Genomic DNA, 18907 nt, shown 5'->3' with positions numbered 1-18907 from the left:
TGGGGAAAAAAGACTTCTGTGATCCGCCTACTCTAGCAAGACCACTGTATCAATCTTTGTGTAACTGAACAATATTTAAGGAGCATCTACGGTGGTAATGCCGTGTGGTGGAACAGTCAACTACAGCAGCAAAAACATAGAGAACTAGGCTTGCAGGCTAGGTAGGAGGGCCCTCCCTGCACAGGTACTCAAGTAACAGAATGGGACAGTGAGTGATGGAGTCCAAATGACCAGTACAGGGCGTTAGAGGGGAGACATGAATGAGGGTTAGCAGGTCATGGGAAATGAGTAGTAGTATGTTAAATGATGGACAGACATGGTAGAGGGTGGGGTGGAGAGAGGAGGGGAGGGAGGAGCCTAGCCAGAAGAGAATGAGCAAATGAATCTAGCATGTTTATTTATTTATTTTTTTTAAGTTGGTTGAAGGGTTTAAATGGGGAAAAAGACAGATATATAATTTGGTCAAAAGTATCAGCCCTTGTAGTGTAGCCTTAGAAGTCCTTGTGAGAAGGATTATCTCGTTCTGCCAGTACAGTGTATGTCACATTGTCACATAGTAGGCACCTAACACGTTGCTATTTTTCTCACACACTGAGGTACATCTACTCATTCACACATGCCTGGGTTGAAGGAAATGCTCTACCAATATTTTCTGACTACATAAATCAACGAAAGGATAGGGTCAGATTAGCAGGTTTTGCAAGTATTCTTCAAGACGTGCAAGAATCTCCAAATTAAGGATCATGAGACACTTACTATTGTGCTTTTGAGCTAGGGTTGGGGACAGGGCAGAATGAGACTAGCCATCTGAAAAAGTGAATGTGGTAGCAGAATGCATTAAAGGGCAGGAGAGGGGGAGTTTGGAGGGGAGGGGCTGCTGTTATGAAATTATTATAATTGAGGAGAGGATGTGATGAGAGGCTGGGGAAAGGAGTGGCAGGGGACAGGGGAAAAATGGAGAGAGACTAGGAGGAAGAAGCCTGAAGAGTAAGTGGGTGTTAGTGGGGAATGATCTGGAAGAAGGTAAAGCATAAGCTCTCTTGAAAGCCTTGAACTTGGGAGTCTGAGGGTATCAATGAGGGAAAATGGGCCGTCAAAGTGATTTCTCTTGGTGGGGGAAGGAAGCATTTCATTTTGAATGTACTGGGTTCAGAGTGATGTTAGGCCACAGAGACCAAAACGCTGGGCCATGGGACTGCAACCAGGCTGGTCTCAGTGGCCTTCTCTAGACCAATGGTCTTCAGACACTTTTTGTCATGTACTCTTTTCAGCAAAAAAAAAAAAAAAAAAAAAAAAAAAAAAAAAAAAAAAAAAAAAACACTTTGTCACTATTTATTTTTATTTATTATTAAATTATGTACATATAATACTACTGTATTTGCTACATTACAAACTATACATAAAAATTTAAATTAAAAATAAAGAAGATGAAAATGACAATGTTTTAAAATATTTGGTTAACATGTTGACATCCTTTTAAATAATTTTAAAATATTTTAATTAGCCTTTTGACAGACTTTATTTTATATATATGTGTATGTATATATATATCAAACCTTGAATGGGGCTGATGGAATGATTTTATCTGGAGTAAAAGTGTCAGAGTCTGTTTTCTTATGGTCAGCCTGTGCTCTCATTGTAAAGGAGAGAAGAGGATTTTGAAAGGAGGGAAGTTCTTCCCTTGGCAGCGGAAGAAAGACTGAGAGGGCAGAGTCTAGTCTGAGTGGCAAAGGCCAATCTTCCTGGCAAGGGGGAGGTGGGAGTTCACTGCTGAGCTCCCTGGGAGGGTGGGGGGAGGGGTGGGGCTGGAGGAGAGAACACAGGGTCTGAAACACCTGCCATCCTCCCAGCTTTAACCTGAGAATCAGGGGGGGGATCATGAACCCTGCTCAAGTTGGATGTCTGCTCCAGAAAGCTATAAAGAGCTGGAAAATATCCAGAGGAGGAGAACTAAGTTGACCAAGGTAATGTGATTTTGGTAGGAGGAGAATCGAAAATGATTGGAACTCCTCAGCCCCAAAGCACAAAGACTGAGCATGATGCAATCTAAGGGCTTCTATTATAAGGGGACAGAGCGACAGGAGACAGCCTGGCTCTCTGAAACTTGCAAACCCGTACAAAGGAGCACATCCTGAAATCTGAAAGAGCTAATTTAAAGATAAAGGAAGCAGGTTCATTATTGGCATGAGGTGTGGCATAAATGCACATATCAATAGAACAGGAAACTGACTTCTGAGATTGGATTTTCAAAGATTTGTGCATACATTGCATATAAATAAACAAGGATTTTGCATGGTTGGAGGCAGTGTGGAAAAAGAATGTGTTTTGGAGGTAGAGTGACCTCGCTTTAAACTCTTTTACTAGCTGTGTTCTAATGTCCATTCAATAGCTATTTACTGAACACCTACAATGCGCCAGGCCTGAGCTACACAACAGGTTCTAGTAGCAAATGAGACGTGCATGGTCCCTGCTCTCAAAAGTTTGCAGTCTAGTGGGGAAGACAGGCATCAAATAAATGATTGCAGGAATAATGATTTAAATTATAATTTTGATAAGTGCCTCCAAGGACAGGCACCTGGGGCTGCGAGAGTGTCTGAAAAGATTAGATTAACCTGGGGCATGAAAGGATGGTTTCCTCGAGGAGTGATATTTGAAATGTACACAATCAATAAGAATTGGCAGGTGAAGAGGGAGGAGAGTTCTAGGCAGAAGGGAAGGCGCTGAGGCCAACAAGTTCCTTCCCCACCTGAGCCTTAGTTTCCTTATCTGTAGCAAATGCTAGGGGTGGCCCAGCCCAGGCCACTACACACATTCTCCGCCTGCTGTGAAGGCCGGCTGCCCACAGATCCCCCCTTTGGAGGATCTGCCCTCTGCCAGCAGAGCCACATCACCTGGAAATGCCTGAAAGGTTATAATGCTCCTAACCCACCCTACTCTGTGCAGCAGGAAGGGACTGGCACACTCCAGAGCCTGAGAGCCGGCTGAGTCTGGGCTTCTCTTCTGGTCCCGCCTCATGCTGTGGCCCCCACTTCCTCACCGGTCCCCTCCTGAGAGTGCTCCCTCCATAATCACTTACACAAGAATCTCTGCCTCAGGCTCTGCCCCTGGAAAGCCATGCAGGACAGTTACCTCAAATGAAATAACAGATATAAAGGACTCTAGCCACATACTGATGGCTGTGCAGTGGAGGAGCGCTGGGCTGCAAGTCTGTGGAGCTCGCCTGGGGCACACTGGGGAGCACCCTTCTCATCTCCCCCTGCTCCAGATACCTGGGTGCCTCATTTTGTGCAAGGATGTTAACCATACTGTTTACAAAGTACATTCACATCCAAGGTCTAACTTGGCTCTTAAAACAACCCCTGAAGTTGGAAGGAGCAGGTATTCTCTCGTGCTTCATGGTCCAGATGAGAAAGGCTAGACTCAGGGAAGTGACGTCACTGGCTCAAGCTTACCCACCATGTTGTCAGGACTCGGAGCTGTGACCCTGGCCACCAACCTCTTTCACCTCCACACAGCCCCCCCCCACCCACCCTCTGTTGATTGCTGCCCACAGAAAGACTGAGTACAGACTAGGATGGAGGATTCGCCTGACTTGATGTGGCATTTTTATGCTCTTGTGAATTGGCTCTATGATCGTTGCTAATTGAACTTGAGAGCAAGCATGTTGATCATGAGAATGCACAGACCACTTCCAGAATGTGTATCTGTGTTTCCTTTTCTCCGAATTAAATGATATGTGCTGGCTTCCTTTTATCTGTGAGATTTTACCCCCTCCTTCGAGTGCAAAAGGCAGAAAATCTTTCAGGGTGCAGCTAGTTCATGAAAGTCTAAAGGGGAAGGTAAATGAAATGGTTTGGGCATCGTTTCAGTTAGGGAATTTAGGAGGTCTGAAAATGCTGTGGCCTCTCAGGCAAGATCGCTGAATGATTCCAGAGTCCCCCCGCACCCCCCCCCCATCTTCTCCTGTGAGCTCTGAGTCACCTGTCTGGTCCTGACATTCTATAGACAGAATAAAGGATGCTTTGGCATTTGCGTGATAGCCTCCGGATTTTTCTTTTCCTGCCTCCAAGTGCACAGAAACAGGACTTTCGTTTCTCGAGAGTTAATTTCCTTCAGCAGCTTATTCTCCATCTGAAGTCACAATCTTCTTTGGGGAAGCAATTGGTTATTGTGTAAAGGATTTTGCAGTTACATACTAAGGATTATGACTCTATTTGGTGAGTAAGAAGCAGTGTCGGGAGAACTCTTAAGCACCAAATACCCCGTTTTGATGAAAATGTTCCTACTGAAGATGAATAAGAGAAGGAACGGTAACGTCTCTGAAGTCATTATAGGTGGAAAACTAGTTAATGAGTACTTTATCCATTTTATCATTTTATCAATTGAGCACTCAATGTATTTCTGCCCCATGGATGGGGACACTCTGGTATAATTGAGCTTTAATGGTTCTATGAAACTCTTTGTTCGCTTCTCTTTTTTAAATCACATCCCTCTTACCATAAACATAATTTCTGCCCTTTGGACCTCAGAAGTGATCGTGAAGAGCAAATGACAAAAGGTGCTTTGCCAGAAAACACTGCGGATCTGCAAGGAGCTCTCATTGTCATGTGTAGCCGCACCTTCTCCCGGCAAAACAGAAAGTCCCCAGCGAGAGTCGTGTCCACACTCCTGAGTGCTGGCGTTGTGATAGAGTTCCACACAGGCACTGTTTTATTTCAGTGTGTTAGCAAAGCTGACCGAAATAGCACTCATGAAATATTAACTTACAAATTGAATCCACGACGCAAAGAGGTGGGAAAATTGCAAATTGCATAATGTTGATCATTCAGTGTCTTTCACAACTGTTTAATTTTTTATCTAAGCTGGATATTTGCAACCAGAGCATGCTGGCCTACAATTCAGGAAGGTAACCTGAGCATCGCATGACCTGTGCTTGTGCCTTCGGAGAGCACGTCTTTGCTCAGGGGAGGGAGGTACGTTCTGCCATGTGACTCTCTGAGTTAATTCACTCTGCAAAGTACTGTGTCTTCATCTGAGAGAACCCCCTTTTTTATGACTCACCACAGCTACTGGACAAAAGACACTTTGATTATTCTGCTTGCTTTGGTTTGGAAATGCATTCTCAGGGCAAGAACTCTGCCTCCACCGTACAACGTGTGAGTGCGCCAGACCAGATACTTTGCACAGCAAGAATGGGATGGGTAGTAGGGTGATCATACTAATAATATTTGAAGTATCTGTCACCCCTGCTTAGGCTGATTAGCTATGAGAGGTAATCATATTTTCATGAGGGGGATGGGGCACTATTGTGCTTTTAGGGAAAAGGTTTATATTTTACTGTATCTGCATTAAAGTGTATGTTCAAACATTTGGAGCTCTCATTTGTTCCCACGTGTCATTTTTCAAAGTCAGGTGCAAGTGCCCATTGATCTGAAAACCTATGTACAGGGTTCCGATGGCCGTATTTTTCCTGCCCGGTGACAAAGGGTTCTCTTAATGGTGATTCTGAGCATCCCGTGAGATCCTGTGGCTGAGGAACCATCCAGGGCTAAACCATGCTCAACACAGGCTTCTGGGAATTGTTGTGATTTTGTTATAATTCATTACAACACAGATAACCTTGCTTGATTTATAAGCAACTCTGGCTTAGAAAAAAACATTAAACAACAATCTGATTATCCTATTGTCAAATAAGGAAAAATAATAACTGGCATCTTTCAAATACAGAAGCAAGGAGAGGCATGACTAAAACGAATCACCAAAGGATTCAGAATGTTGGCTTTTAATGGATATATTTATGATGAAGTCACAGCCCCACTCACATTCTTAAGGCAACGCAGATGGGTACAAACACACAGCCAGCATCATGGCCACTGGATGACAGTGAACTTGCCACTTGCCCATAAGGAGAGAGTCAAGAGGTGGCTTAGATCACAACTCTGTTAAAGAAAAAAATCCAAGGAGGCACATTTTTTATGAGGCTTTATCCTTAGCCTACAGAAGTAAGCCAAGTCACTCCTCTTTATAGAAATCCTGTTCCTTCCCTGGGCAGGTCTGAAGGCTGGTCTCTATGGGGTCCTCCCTGTTCTGTGGACAAGTCCTAATGGCAGCTGGGACTCTTGGGTCTAACATGACTTATCAGTCAAACTCACATCCTTGAGGGGTCTGGCAGTTCCATAGATGCCAAGGTTGTCCTGGATAACAGGATATATCTGTTGATTCTCAGTAACCATAGAATACTGGTGAAGTTCATAGACTTTGGTGTTAGCTAGACTAGATTTAGATTTCCTTTATTCCATTTACCAGCTGTTAAGGTGTTAAGGTACCATTATCAAATTGGGTAACTTCTCTAAACCTCTGTTTTCTTGGCACAACAATGATGGTCATACTACCAATAATATCTATTCACAGAGCCACTGTGATTCAAAGGAGACAATCTATGTTATATCTTGGGCACAGTGCCTGGCACATAGTTAGTCTTCAGTCAAGAGCAACTGTGATTTTACCTGCAACTTTCCACAATCATACAGCTACAGGGTGGGACGAAAGTAGGTTTACAGTCGTTTGCATGGAAAACAATACAATAATTAATAAATAATAATACAAGAATAAACTCTGTGCTGTGCTTACTCACAGCTGTAAACCTACTTTTGCCTCACTCTGTATATATATGTACAGGCTCCTGTTATCCTTATTGATTTAATAACCTAAAATCATTCTCTCACTCATTACTGTAATAGTGATCATTATTGCAATTACTATTTGTTCATGAGACCTCACATTATTATAATTATTATTTTAATCCTGCTCTCACAAATGTCACCAATAACTACCAGCTATTAGTTGTCATTAATAATTACCAACTCCATGACATGCCACCTCAATGTTCAGGGTAATGAGAGTGTGTTTATTAGCACTAAGGGCTAGCCATAAGTGAAGGATTTGTCTCTACTAAACAAAAAAATTCCCCAGAATGTTCAAGGTGCATTTGTTTTCTGTTCTGAACTAAACACAATAACTGACTGAATTTAATGTCTGCACTACAACATCTGAAAAGATCATGTTCCGCAGAAAAACATTTCAAGGCTCTGAGGCATATGTGAACTCTTACGCAGTGGGCAGGAACATGCCACTCCTGTACTGCAAGGCGATGTTCTAAAAGAAGCAACTGAGTTAGTTGGTTAGTTTGCTAGTTAGTTTTTAAGCTACATGAAATATTAACTCACTTTAGTAAACTCTCCTTAGGGAACATATGAGTTTATGGATGTGGATACCAAATCTCATTAACTCTCGGTTTTTTCCAATTTGTTTTATTTGCTGGGATTTTGCAAAAATTAAATGCAGTCTATGTGGTAGAAGCCAGATTGTGGGGCCTCAACCTCCAAGGAAATAAACTGTGGCTTCACTTGAGCCGTGAAATGATGGGTTTTTAAGAGTGACAAATGAGACAAGGAATGAGCAATAAACATTCCATGTCGCGTTCTAGGCTTTTGAGTTCTTTCTGCCACGTGCCACTTACTTTTTTCACCACCAGGGTGAAGAGACTGCAAATCAGGAGGTTCTAAGGAAGATGCAGGGTGGCCTAGCTGCCCTCCTCCGACCCCCGACCTTCTCTTTGAGGGGGTGTGTTAGGTCAGCATGGCCATTCCCACATGTGCAAAAGCAGTTGGATCCATCCCTGAAATGATTTTCTGCTCGTGCCATTTATATTATACCCTCGATTTGTTCCCTTAAGACTAAGGCTGCAGACTTCTCAAGGTCAAGGACAAACTTGTGCTCAGGTTGCTATCTCTGGCACTTTATACAGGGCCTGGTGTGCAGAAGGCACCCTTTAAAGGTTCTTGAATAAAATGGGGGATGGACAAAGTACATCCAAACGTGGTGGGAGGGGCATGAAGCAAGCAGGACCAGAGGGGAGAAACAGCGTCAATCTGGGCTCCTTCTGTTCTACAAAACACCCTCAGGTCACCTGGTTCAGACCTGCCTTTTCCTCCTCTGATTGCTGTGTGGTGGAGAGGTGTTAGCTAAACCACATGAAATTCCATCTTTGTGAGTCAAAAATGTACAATTATTGACAATCTCAGTTTCACCTTAATAGGAGGCAGAGGGGTTAAAGAGCACTTATTTGAGATGCAGAGATGTGAGCTTGCATTCTGACCTCTGCTTAGAACCTGGGTGACAGCAGGCCAGTGGCAGAACGATTCCAAGCTCCGATTTCACCTGCATAGTTGTAAAGGTGGAAATGAGGTAATGCGTGGTGACCGCTGAGCTGGTACTGTTCTGCAAGGTATGGAGCTCTGAGACCCTGAACCTTTGTGTCTGCCTCTGTTGTCCTGGACTGAGGTGCTGGCCGGGTTTGCTCGGTCACTGTCCCACTCTGCAGTGAACTTTCTGCAGGATGCTGGTCGTTGTACCATTGCCATTTTATTATTTTATTGTTGTTCAATTACAGTTGTCCCAATTTTTCCCTCATTGCTCTCCCCTGCCCACCTCCCACCCCAGCTCCCAGTCAGTCCCCACCCTGTTGTCCATGTCCATGGGTCTTTTATATTTGTCTTTGGCTAGTCACTTTCTCTTCTTTTGCCCGTTATGCCCCTTCCTCCACCTCTCTGGAACTATTTGCCATTTTAAAACAAGATTGAAATAGAATCTTAAAAACAAGGCATTCAGTTGGGTTTTTTCACCTATTAAAATCAGAAAGTTCAGTGCCTGCAGAAAGCATTTTTTTTTTGTATTTAATTATTCAAACTAATGGGCTTTATTGTAATGAGATTTTTAAAAACCATTATGATGGGCATAGGTCTGAGGTTTAAAATATTTTCACTTACAGATAGGTTCTGCTTTAATGAAACCCAATATGTGAAAATCTAAACTTAGGTACATTGGGAGCTTTATCTATGTTTATATAGTTAACATTACAAAAGAGGTAATCTGCCTACGAAAGCGTTCATTTCAGTGTTCCTTTTTCAATAGTCAGATCCTTATGGTGCATTTAGAATACAACTTGAATTATTGCTGTTTTATTTACACACAGGTGTTTCCTATAAAGCAAGATTCACCTGGGGAGCTCATTGGGCTGCAGTAAGAATGGCTTTGACTTTCGTAATCAGTCAGAGAAGAGGCACCGAGAGAAGAGATTTTTTTGAGTGACATCCTCGGCAGAAGGTAAGAAAGGTTCAATGTTAGACTTTCAGGGCTCCTCTCTCATCTTGATGTGAAGGCACATGTCAAATGCACCATTATATCTCCTTAGCTTAAACTGAGGAGTGTTGAGCGATTAAAGTAACGGAACATGAATCAGGAGCCGTGTTTTCTGTTTCTGGTTCTTCCAGCTTCAGAGTAGATGCCCTTGACATGTTTGCTCTCAGGCCAGTTTCCATTTACAGAGCAATTGTTTTCATCCTAGGAGATGCAGTGAAGCCTTGTTAACGTTGTCAGTAGCCTTGTGAACTCTGCAGACTGAAGGTCTGGCTCTGCTGCCATCCCCAGCTTGTGAACCAATAGCTGGAAAACCCTCTTTACCCACCACTTCCTTTTACCTTAAAGCAGAAAACAAGTGGTTATGAGAGCCGAATCATCGGTTATGGAATTAAGAAGCACACAAAAAAATGCACTCACATTTTCCATAAACAACTTTCTCAAACAGCTTTATTAAATAAAACTTCAAAATCTGTTAAATGGACAGCAACCTGTTACTAAAGCTGTTGGAGGGACTATTTTATTCAGAAGAATTTGTTAACTCCATGTCGGCAAATCAGGACTAGTTTGTATAGTTAGTGAAAAGACAAAAATATCCTCATTATGTAGAAGTGGGCAAAATACTGAATATATTTGCAGTCAACACGGTGAGAGTTTGAAAGTAGAATTTTGATGATTGTAGCCCTGTGGTCGCTGAACGTGAGCACTGGTTCTACAATTACGGCAGGATCAGATCCTTTGATACAATCACTTAAGAATATAATTGTTTTACTTACTAATTAAGGGAAAGCAACCCATCTTGCAAAGAAAAGGAGAAAGGATGTGAGAGATGTGTGTATTCGAAGGAGAAGAGAAACCAACATGATGAGTCAAAGCCAAGGCTTCAGTGTATAACTTACCCCCCTTCCTTTAGCTACCAAAAGTAGAATTCATTTATTGATTGCTGCTCTCTAAATGCAATATGAAACCAGTCTCTCCAGGACCTAGACCAGTACCTAGCACAGAGTAGCCACTTAGTAAATGAGCTGGCATTTACAGAAGCGTCTTAGTTCTTTAGGCACAGGGCGGGTGTGGTCCCTTAGGAAGGCAGGCCTGGAAGTACACACCAGGCCCTATTCAGAAACCCAGACCCACTGGCAGTTAGTACTGGTGGTTGGTTAGCAGAGAGCCAGGTCCCAATCACTGTACCCCATGGGCTGTGCGATTCATGGGAGGGTTGTTGGTTAAAGTAGAACTTCAAGGCCCAGAAAGAGTAGACGGAGGTACAAGGAAGGGAGCACAAGGTCACAGCCAAACTATAAACCAGTGAGCCCTGATGCCCAGTCCTGATGCCCCAGGTCAGGATCCGCTGTGGGCACTCCCACCGGGTTGACCCTGAAGATGAAGACCACCATTCCCAGCTGTGGGTCAAGGGGTTGCACAGGCTGACAACTTGGTGATGCCATGGAGTTAGCATGTTTACAGCTTTTTAGGTAGTAAAAGAAACAAAAAGAAAGTCTTTAAGATCTATGATCCATGAACATCTCATAAGATGCTACTGATTTACATATCCAAAAAGGAATGATTATGATCAAAGGATTATTTGAATTAAGTCTTCCTCAAAGTATTCCATTAATACTGGTTCCAGAAATAATCTAGAACAGATATCTGGTTTTTCCCTTTCATGAAGAAGCCCTTTCCCCCTCTGTATCAGAAAAGCATGAAACAGATGGCACTCTGAAGTGCCATCAAAGAGCGCTTAATAAAAGAGCTGTTTACAAAGGTGTGGGCAGGATTTAGGAAACCGGCAGGAATAGTGCAGTGCCCCAGGCTACCAACAGGGGGAACCATTCCACCCTCAGGCAGGAAGGGCAAATGTTTGGAGAGGATTCTCCATTGGTCTTGTACAAAGATGGGAGCTGGAGAAACAAACACTCAACCTTACCTGCCCCTCACTCATTCATCTCCTGTCACACCTCTTACTGGCTGACCCCCACTGAAAGGCAGAGGGCGCAGAGGCCAGCTTCCAGGGCAGAGTAGGATGAGGAAGGATGGAGAGAGGACCTGGAGGGGCAAGTAGAAGATAGCCAGCACATTGTCATTGGGAAATTAATTCATGTTACTGGTACCTCAATGACATTGCCCAAGGAATAAAGATATTCATTTGGGGGAATTGACGAGATCGGCTCCATTTGACTCAAGCATATTTAATATTGGTGGTGTCTTTCAGGAAAGCAGCCAATCAGCAAGTATCTTTGCTTAGACTATGATCTTCCTGAGGGCAGGACCTCTTCTTTCTTCTTTATCCTTAGCAACTAGCACTGTCCCTGGGACAGAATACCTGTTCAATAATCATTTGTTGAGTGATCGAATACAGGAATAAATTAATGAATGAACCACGTTCTGGTTTATGTAATTTTCTTGTCAAAAGAAGCTTTATCCTAAAAGAAAAACAATTATAGAAAACCTCTTTGATCTACTCCCATGACTGGAAGTTCTTGCTAAAGTATAGCATTGGCTGTTCCTGCCATCCTAAGAGGATTATACTAAGCATGAAGGAATGTTTCTTTGATGACAGAGAATCTAGCAACACTCAGGGCTGTCATTCTAAACTGTAGGTCTGGGCAACAGAGCTGACTTTGAAGACATTCAAAGTTTTTAAACACAGACTCGTGGGAATTGTCATACCAGATCAGACCGGTGGTTTAGCTTGCCAAGTATTCTCTGCTAGGGCTAAATGTTCTACATTTTTCTTTAAATGTAAACACTCTGGTTAATTTAGGAATGGGTGAGTTAGGTTCCAGTGAGTAGAGATTTTACGTCTTTATTTTTAAAAATCATTTTTCTGTCACTGTCATATTTTGACTTTTATTCTGGTGCTTTTCCAATTTCCCAAAATAATTTAACTCTCTTTATTAAATTAGGTCTCTGAACTTTCTTTTTTCTATTACCATTCAGAAGATCTTTTTTACTCTCTTACATCAGTCTGGTGAGAGTTAGTTAATGTTAGTTATCTTCATTCTTCTTTATAAGTATCATTTTTGGGGGTGAAATAATTGCAATTCTCTCTTAAACTTAAACTTTCTGCATAATCCAAGTTTCCTAGTAACATTATCAGTATATATATATATGTATATATATATATATATACATATATATATATACTTTTTTTTTCTTTTTTTTTTACAAACTCCTCCAAATCTCTCATAATCTTCCAAAGAAAAGTGAGGCCTATTGATCTACCCACCTGTAGTATCCTGGGGACAGTCTGGTCCCAGGTCTGCCATAGGTACAGACTGGTCAACACACTGACTTCCACAATCTCAAAAGAGGATTGTAACTCAGGATTTGTTGTGGATAATTTTGTTTATCCCCAGAGTAATTTCCTGGCAACGGTCCTAATTTCCTACTGTCCAGACCTCTTGTCCCTTCAGAAATTAGGCTCTTAACACTGGTTCTGTTCTAGTTTCAAAGTCACAGACCATCACAACCACATGGAAACTCCTGCCTTATGGGACTCTTTAGTATCCTCTTCCAGGGCTTCCTAAAGGAAACTCTGTCCCTATTCCTCATACCAGACTTGGAAGTCACTTCTTTCTTTGGGTCGCTGTCCAAGGCCAAATCTCCCTGCTTTGTGAGAGAGCGTTTTTAGACCCAAAGGCTGACCAGATCTCTCCCCAGCCTTCTTTACAGAGCTAGATGACACAAACCTTTGGCCCACTCTCCTTCCCCTTCCCTTCCCTTCTTCCCAGCCATGCTTCCACTCACCCATCGGCACCAAACCTTTTTGTTGGCTGACCTTTAACTCTCTGCCACTTCTTTGATCCCTTCTTTAGTTTAGTCCTTCTTTAAGCATGGCCACTTATACTTTAAAGAAGAGGGTAGTTTATTTTTCAAATAAAATTTAAATTATACTGTATGCATATATTTAAATGAGAAGATACAGACGAGCAAAAAATAGAAATCACAAAATAGATAAGTAAAAAAATAAATATTAAAAAGATAAAAAAACCACCTCTAATCTTATCATTTGGAGACAATCACTGTTTACGTTTTAATGTATATGCTAATAGTCTTTGGAGAAAATATCATATGTACATATTTTTAATAAAATGGAATGATACTATCTATAAATCTCTTTTTATCCCTGCTAAATAATACATTAGGGATGTTAAGATATCATTAATCTTTTACATCATTTGAAAGGACTGCATAATATTCCATTTCATCTATGCTCATGATTTATTCAGCAAATGTCTTCGTTTCCAATTTTCATCTCATTACTGATGCTCCAGTGGTCACGTTCATGCCTAAATATTTGCACATAGCAATATGAAGCAAGAACTCTGAGTGGAATTACTAGATCAAAGAGCATGCAAAATGCTGAGGACTCTTTTACACATCAGCTGCATGGCTGAGATTTGGAATTCAGTCTGCTGGAAAGAGTGACAACTTGAGCTAAGAAGAAAGGTGAGGAGAAAATGGGGCTGTGTGGGAAGAATGTGAGCAACATCATTCGTGAGGGAGACTTTAAACCACTCAGGTAAAGAGACAAGAGACTGGAAGCTTGGCTGATAAACAAAAACACCTAGAAGAATGGGGTCCAGGCAATGCTTCCAAAATCTTGCTAGTCTCTTCCCTGACTTAACTAGAAAACCAGCTTTATAGATTGGACACCTCAGCACAGTTCTCCAAGTACCTCCTGGCATACGTCCTCGGGGAAATATTTCTTAGACCAAGAACAGATTATGAGATCATGGTCTCGACAGTTTTTAAAAAGGGGATTTAAAAAAAGAAGAAGGAGAAGTTCAAAACTCCACGTTGCTGATTTCATGGAGCATTGCAAACTTCCCCTCAACAATTCAAAGCTGCCAGCACGGTAGATAAGAACCCCCATGCTTATGACCTTTTAAGTTAGAGATGTAGAAATGACTGTAGTGACATGTTTGTCTCCTTTGTGACAAGACTGGTAAGGGTGTTGTCCCCGTTGTCTAGGTGTCCGATTGAAGTAGGACCTTGGAATGAAGATAGCAGGCTGAGATTCTGCTTTCAGAATGGTTTACAAATACAATGAGACTTGGGGAAGGACCTTGAGAATGTGTCCCATGATGCCACTTCAACTGTGGCTTGAGGAAATTAACAATAAAAACGACCAAGCTAGGATACCCTGGAGTCCAGAGCAAGCATAAGGCACACCCCAAAAGGAAGGAAGGAGAGAAGACAAGAAGGCCACAAAGAACAGGAGAAGGGGAGAAAAGAAAGAGGTGCAGGTGGAAGTGGAGAACCTGCTTCATTGCCAGCAGCGGCATGAGGAGAATGACTTGCTGACCATGTTCTAAAAACTTCCTGTGCCGGAGATCTTGATGGACTCGTCCATGATGAGCCAAACATAAACTCTCATGGGTTTCTCTAGACAGTCCCATCATGGGTCCCCCTGCAAGGACTGGTTTGAACATTGCCCAAGCTAGATCTTTGATGTTCGGTCTCTTCAAGTGGATTTCTGTGCGTCACCCAGAAATGTAAACCCCACTTCTCAATAGTCACCAGGAGGAGGAGAAGCTATAGCTGACACCAGTGACCGGCAGGAGCCTGGGAAAGTCCAATAACATTCTAAGCTGCCTTTGGTCTTATTTTTATTTAGGCTAATTTGCATGACTGCTTTATGCCAAACAAGGATATTTTTTCCTCCTCCTTGGAATAGCTTCATGTTAAAATATCACTGTTTTCAAAGTGCCCAAATATTACTGTGATGAATAATGAGACAGATGGGAAATAGGAAGGGTGGAGCAAGTTCAGAATGCTTTCTACTTGGCAGAGTCAATTAGCTTTGCAGATTTCCAGCCTCCATCTACTTTACTCATCTGAGGGCACCTTCCACTCCACCCTGTGGAGATGCAAGGACCAGAGAGGTTTGCGGATCTCCGCTCCCGCAGGAGCCACCTCAGACTCTAGCTGCCTCCTACACACAGCCTATTCAAAGGGCATGTACCAGCTGTCTGTCCCCGGCTTAGCATGACGCATTCTAAGGAGCGAGCGTGCCCAGGGAAAGCATCCAGGCTGGGGGACTTTGCTACGTGCAAAACTCTGCCTGAAGCAGCAACCATTTCCCAGAAACAGGACCAAATATCCAGCACAGTGTGGATTTTCAGAAAATGGACGATCGCAAGGAGTCCTTGACCCTTTTCTGAGCAAACAAAAGCAGGGGGCAACCACCAGCTAAATATTTGACTAAATCAGGTTCACAGCTTTGTTTTGCTAGTGACAGGGGTGTGCCTGTTGGATCCCCATAAGGCCAGCAGCCACAATGATGGGTTCCAGTGTTGTTCCCCAGCTGTTGTGTGCTTCTGTCTCTCCATCCTATACCCAGACCTGGCCCACCCTCCGAGACCCACATGAAATGTCAGTGGCTCTTCCAGAAAGCCTCTCCCATATAGATGCTTTCTTTCTGTACCAGTTCTTCTTGCTACTAAACCATTTAGAGATTAATAATGTAGCAACAGGAGAGAGAGAGAGTAAAAAGCCATCTGGTGAGCAGACCCTGACACAGCTTAAAATACCTACGAAAACAAAAGAGATTTGAGTTCACAATAAAAGCAAGGAGTTGGGAATCAGGTCCAAATTCAATCTCTCCATCTGCTGCTTCCTCGCTGTGCAGTTTGGGGTGTGGCTCATCTCTGCAGGCTTCACTTCTGGGAATAATAATAATGCCTACCTTGTAGGGTTTTTGAGATGTTTATTGTCCTGATAAACAGTCTAAATAGCATAAATGTTAGTTATTACAACTACTGCCCTTGCAGATATCTGGACCACCTAGTGCCATGATTCTGGTGGGAGGACCCCTGACTTCCTGGCTGATGCAGCCAGACTGAAATGCACTGGGCGGGCCACTCACCTCTGGCTATTACAATTAGTAGAGGCCTAGAAATGGGCAGAAAGACTCACTCTCCCTGACCCTCCGTCTGTTCTCAGGTACCGAGAGCTCACAGTGCCAGAGTTCATTCGTTTGTTCATTCATTCAACAGTTGTGTAGTGAGTGCCTAGTAGGTGCTGGGTGTCAATCTAGGGACTGGATCTAGTGCAGTGAACACAGTTGAAAAAAAGCCCCTGCCCCCGTGGAGCTTCCTTTCTAATAGAGAAGACAGATGTGTATGTGAAACACTTGGTACACTAGAGGCCCAGGGAGTGCAGATCTGGGGAGGGCCCATAGACCTTGGGGAGGCAGCTCCCTCCCTCTGTTGAAAGCCGTGGGCTGTGCCTACAAGGTCTGAGAGTGTTGAATGCTTTGAGGGCTGAGGCCCCTCTCTGCCAGCGCCCTGCTGGGGAAGCCCAGGAGCTTGGGCAGCTGGGTGAAGGGACACAGCTGAGCCACAAGTCTGGATGCAATGGTTCCGTCTTTCCCTTAACTATTTCCTTCCCCAGGGGTAGGGAAAAAAGCATTATCTAAGAAAAATGACTCATGTTATTTTTATTTATTTATAATATTAGTTTTATCATCAATCCAAGGGACCTGTAAGCATGTGGAAGGCAGAGATCAATTCTTATACTCAAATAGCCCACACTAATTTTCTTAGGGCTAAGTCATAATAACAATGACTGAGTCTTACTGAGTGCTCACACACGCTATTGTCCCGAGCCTTATAGAACTGCCACTCCACAGACTGAGGTGGGTCTTTTATTTCTCAAGGCAAGGACACAGAGGCACAGAGAGGTTAAACACCTCGCCTATGGTCGTTCTGCCAGGCTGTGCAGTTTAACTTCAGCGGTACCGTTACGGGCCAAATTGTGCCCCCCAAGTGCATTTGTTGAAGTCTTAATCCCCAGTACCTCAAAAAGTGACTCTGCTGGAAATTAAGTGGAATGGGGCCATTAGGGTGGGTCCCAATCCAATAGGACTCGTGTCCTAGTAAGAAGAGGAAATTTAGACACACACATGTCAGAGGGAGGCCCATGGGAGACACAGGGAGAGGGCGGCATCTGCAAGCCCAGGAGAGAGGCCTCAGAAGAAAGCAGCTCTGCCGACACCCGATTCTCAGACTTCTGGCCTTTGGGACTGTGAGGACGCACATTTCTGTGGTTTCAGCTGCTCACTCCATGGTCCTTGGCTAGGGCAGCCAGAATTGACTAACAGCACAGGTACACCATGGATGTGGAGGAAAGGTCCGCAGGCTCTGTGCTTTATGAATGAGGCCGTGCAGTCTGGTCCGGCCATCTCTCCTATGCTCCATGTGTGCTGCCCTGGGCATCTGGCATCTAGCAGCTTGAGTTCCCCTGGGTCTCCTCAGGGCGGAGCACACCCTAGAAGATAGAAATATGCATCCTCATTACACAGAGAACTGTGAGTCACTGGCCTACACCTGGCACGACTCATGGACCTAGACCTTTCATTCACCAATTCTTTCGTCCGTTCAACCAATGATTATTCACACCTGCTACATCCCACACACTGTTCTGAGTCCTGGGACGATGAAGGTGAGCAGAATCGCATTACAGTCTCTGGGAAGTCATCATAAAAAATATATAAAATCTATTTTAATCAATCAACCAATCATACTAATAAAACTAAAATAATTGATGTAAAAAGGACAAAGGAGAGCTAGCTACCTAGTGCAATGGAAGCAGTAAACATTGGGAACTTGACCCAGGAAGGGAGGTCAGCAAAGGCTGGAGCCTTACGAGATGGATAGAATGGAATTAACCAAGCGAAGCGGAGAAAGCCTAGGATTCCAGGTGGAGGGAGCAGCAGGGGCAAAGATTTAAAGAAAACAACAGCCCTTCTCCTCCCACACTTGCAAAAATGGAAGAAGGTAAGAGGGGAAAGGAGGGAAGGAGAGACAATCAAGAAGAAAGGAAGGAGAAAACTAACATTCATCGAAATCTACCAGGCAACATGCTAAGCATCTTCACATCATTCAGTGCATATTTTCAGTCCTAACAGATACAGCCATACAGGACCGGGGGGAGGAGGTCGGAGAGGCGCCCCTGCCTGACCCTGAGAGTGATACCTCCTTCGATTTCACTCCTGAGGTGCCTCACACTGGCCCAGGCCCTGTGGCCCCCCATCTTGTTTCCTTATCTCTGCGGCGGGGCTTGCTGGCTGGAACCACCCACCCTGTGTGGCAGTGAGCTCTCTCAGAAGCTCAGCAGGAGCTGCGATCTCAGGAAGCTCTCCCGCTACCACCAGTGAGGCCCCACCGCCCAGCCACCGCAGCCTGTGCATTCCTGGGCCTGTGCAGCCTCCCCCAGGACTTTGAACAAAGCCAGGGCGATGGCTGAGGATAAAAGGAGGTCAGCGATTGGTGGAATGTGTTGGAGGATGCTGAAGGATTCCCATTCTTGGGCAGAGTCCAAGAGGGCAGAAAGAATTTGTAGACCAAAACCAAGACCTGGAATATAAGGAGAGAGATAAACAGGGCTATTTTAAAATTGCTACCCAAGAAGTGCTTTTATGCTCTGTATATATACAAACAGAAAAAGAGAAAGAAAAGCAAGTGCCTCAGCTCAAATAAAAAACGTTTTAACTATACTTACATGCCACTTTCAAAAGGCCTAGGAGCACTTAAGTCTAAGGAATTCCTTTATTTAATTCACCATTGTGTTCAGCTCTATCACTTTTCATCCTTCTTTACTAATAAACACAAGTAACATCAGATGAATTTTACTAATATAATATCTCTGAAAGTATGACTCAGGGCCTTGTCTTTTACCTAGATCAGCATCTACAATAAAGGCC

Source organism: Furipterus horrens, unplaced genomic scaffold, assembly GCF_987537825.1.
Source record: "Furipterus horrens unplaced genomic scaffold, mFurHor1.1.pri manual_scaffold_10, whole genome shotgun sequence".
Lineage (NCBI taxonomy): Eukaryota > Metazoa > Chordata > Mammalia > Chiroptera > Furipteridae > Furipterus > Furipterus horrens.
This window is presented reverse-complemented; position numbering follows the sequence as displayed.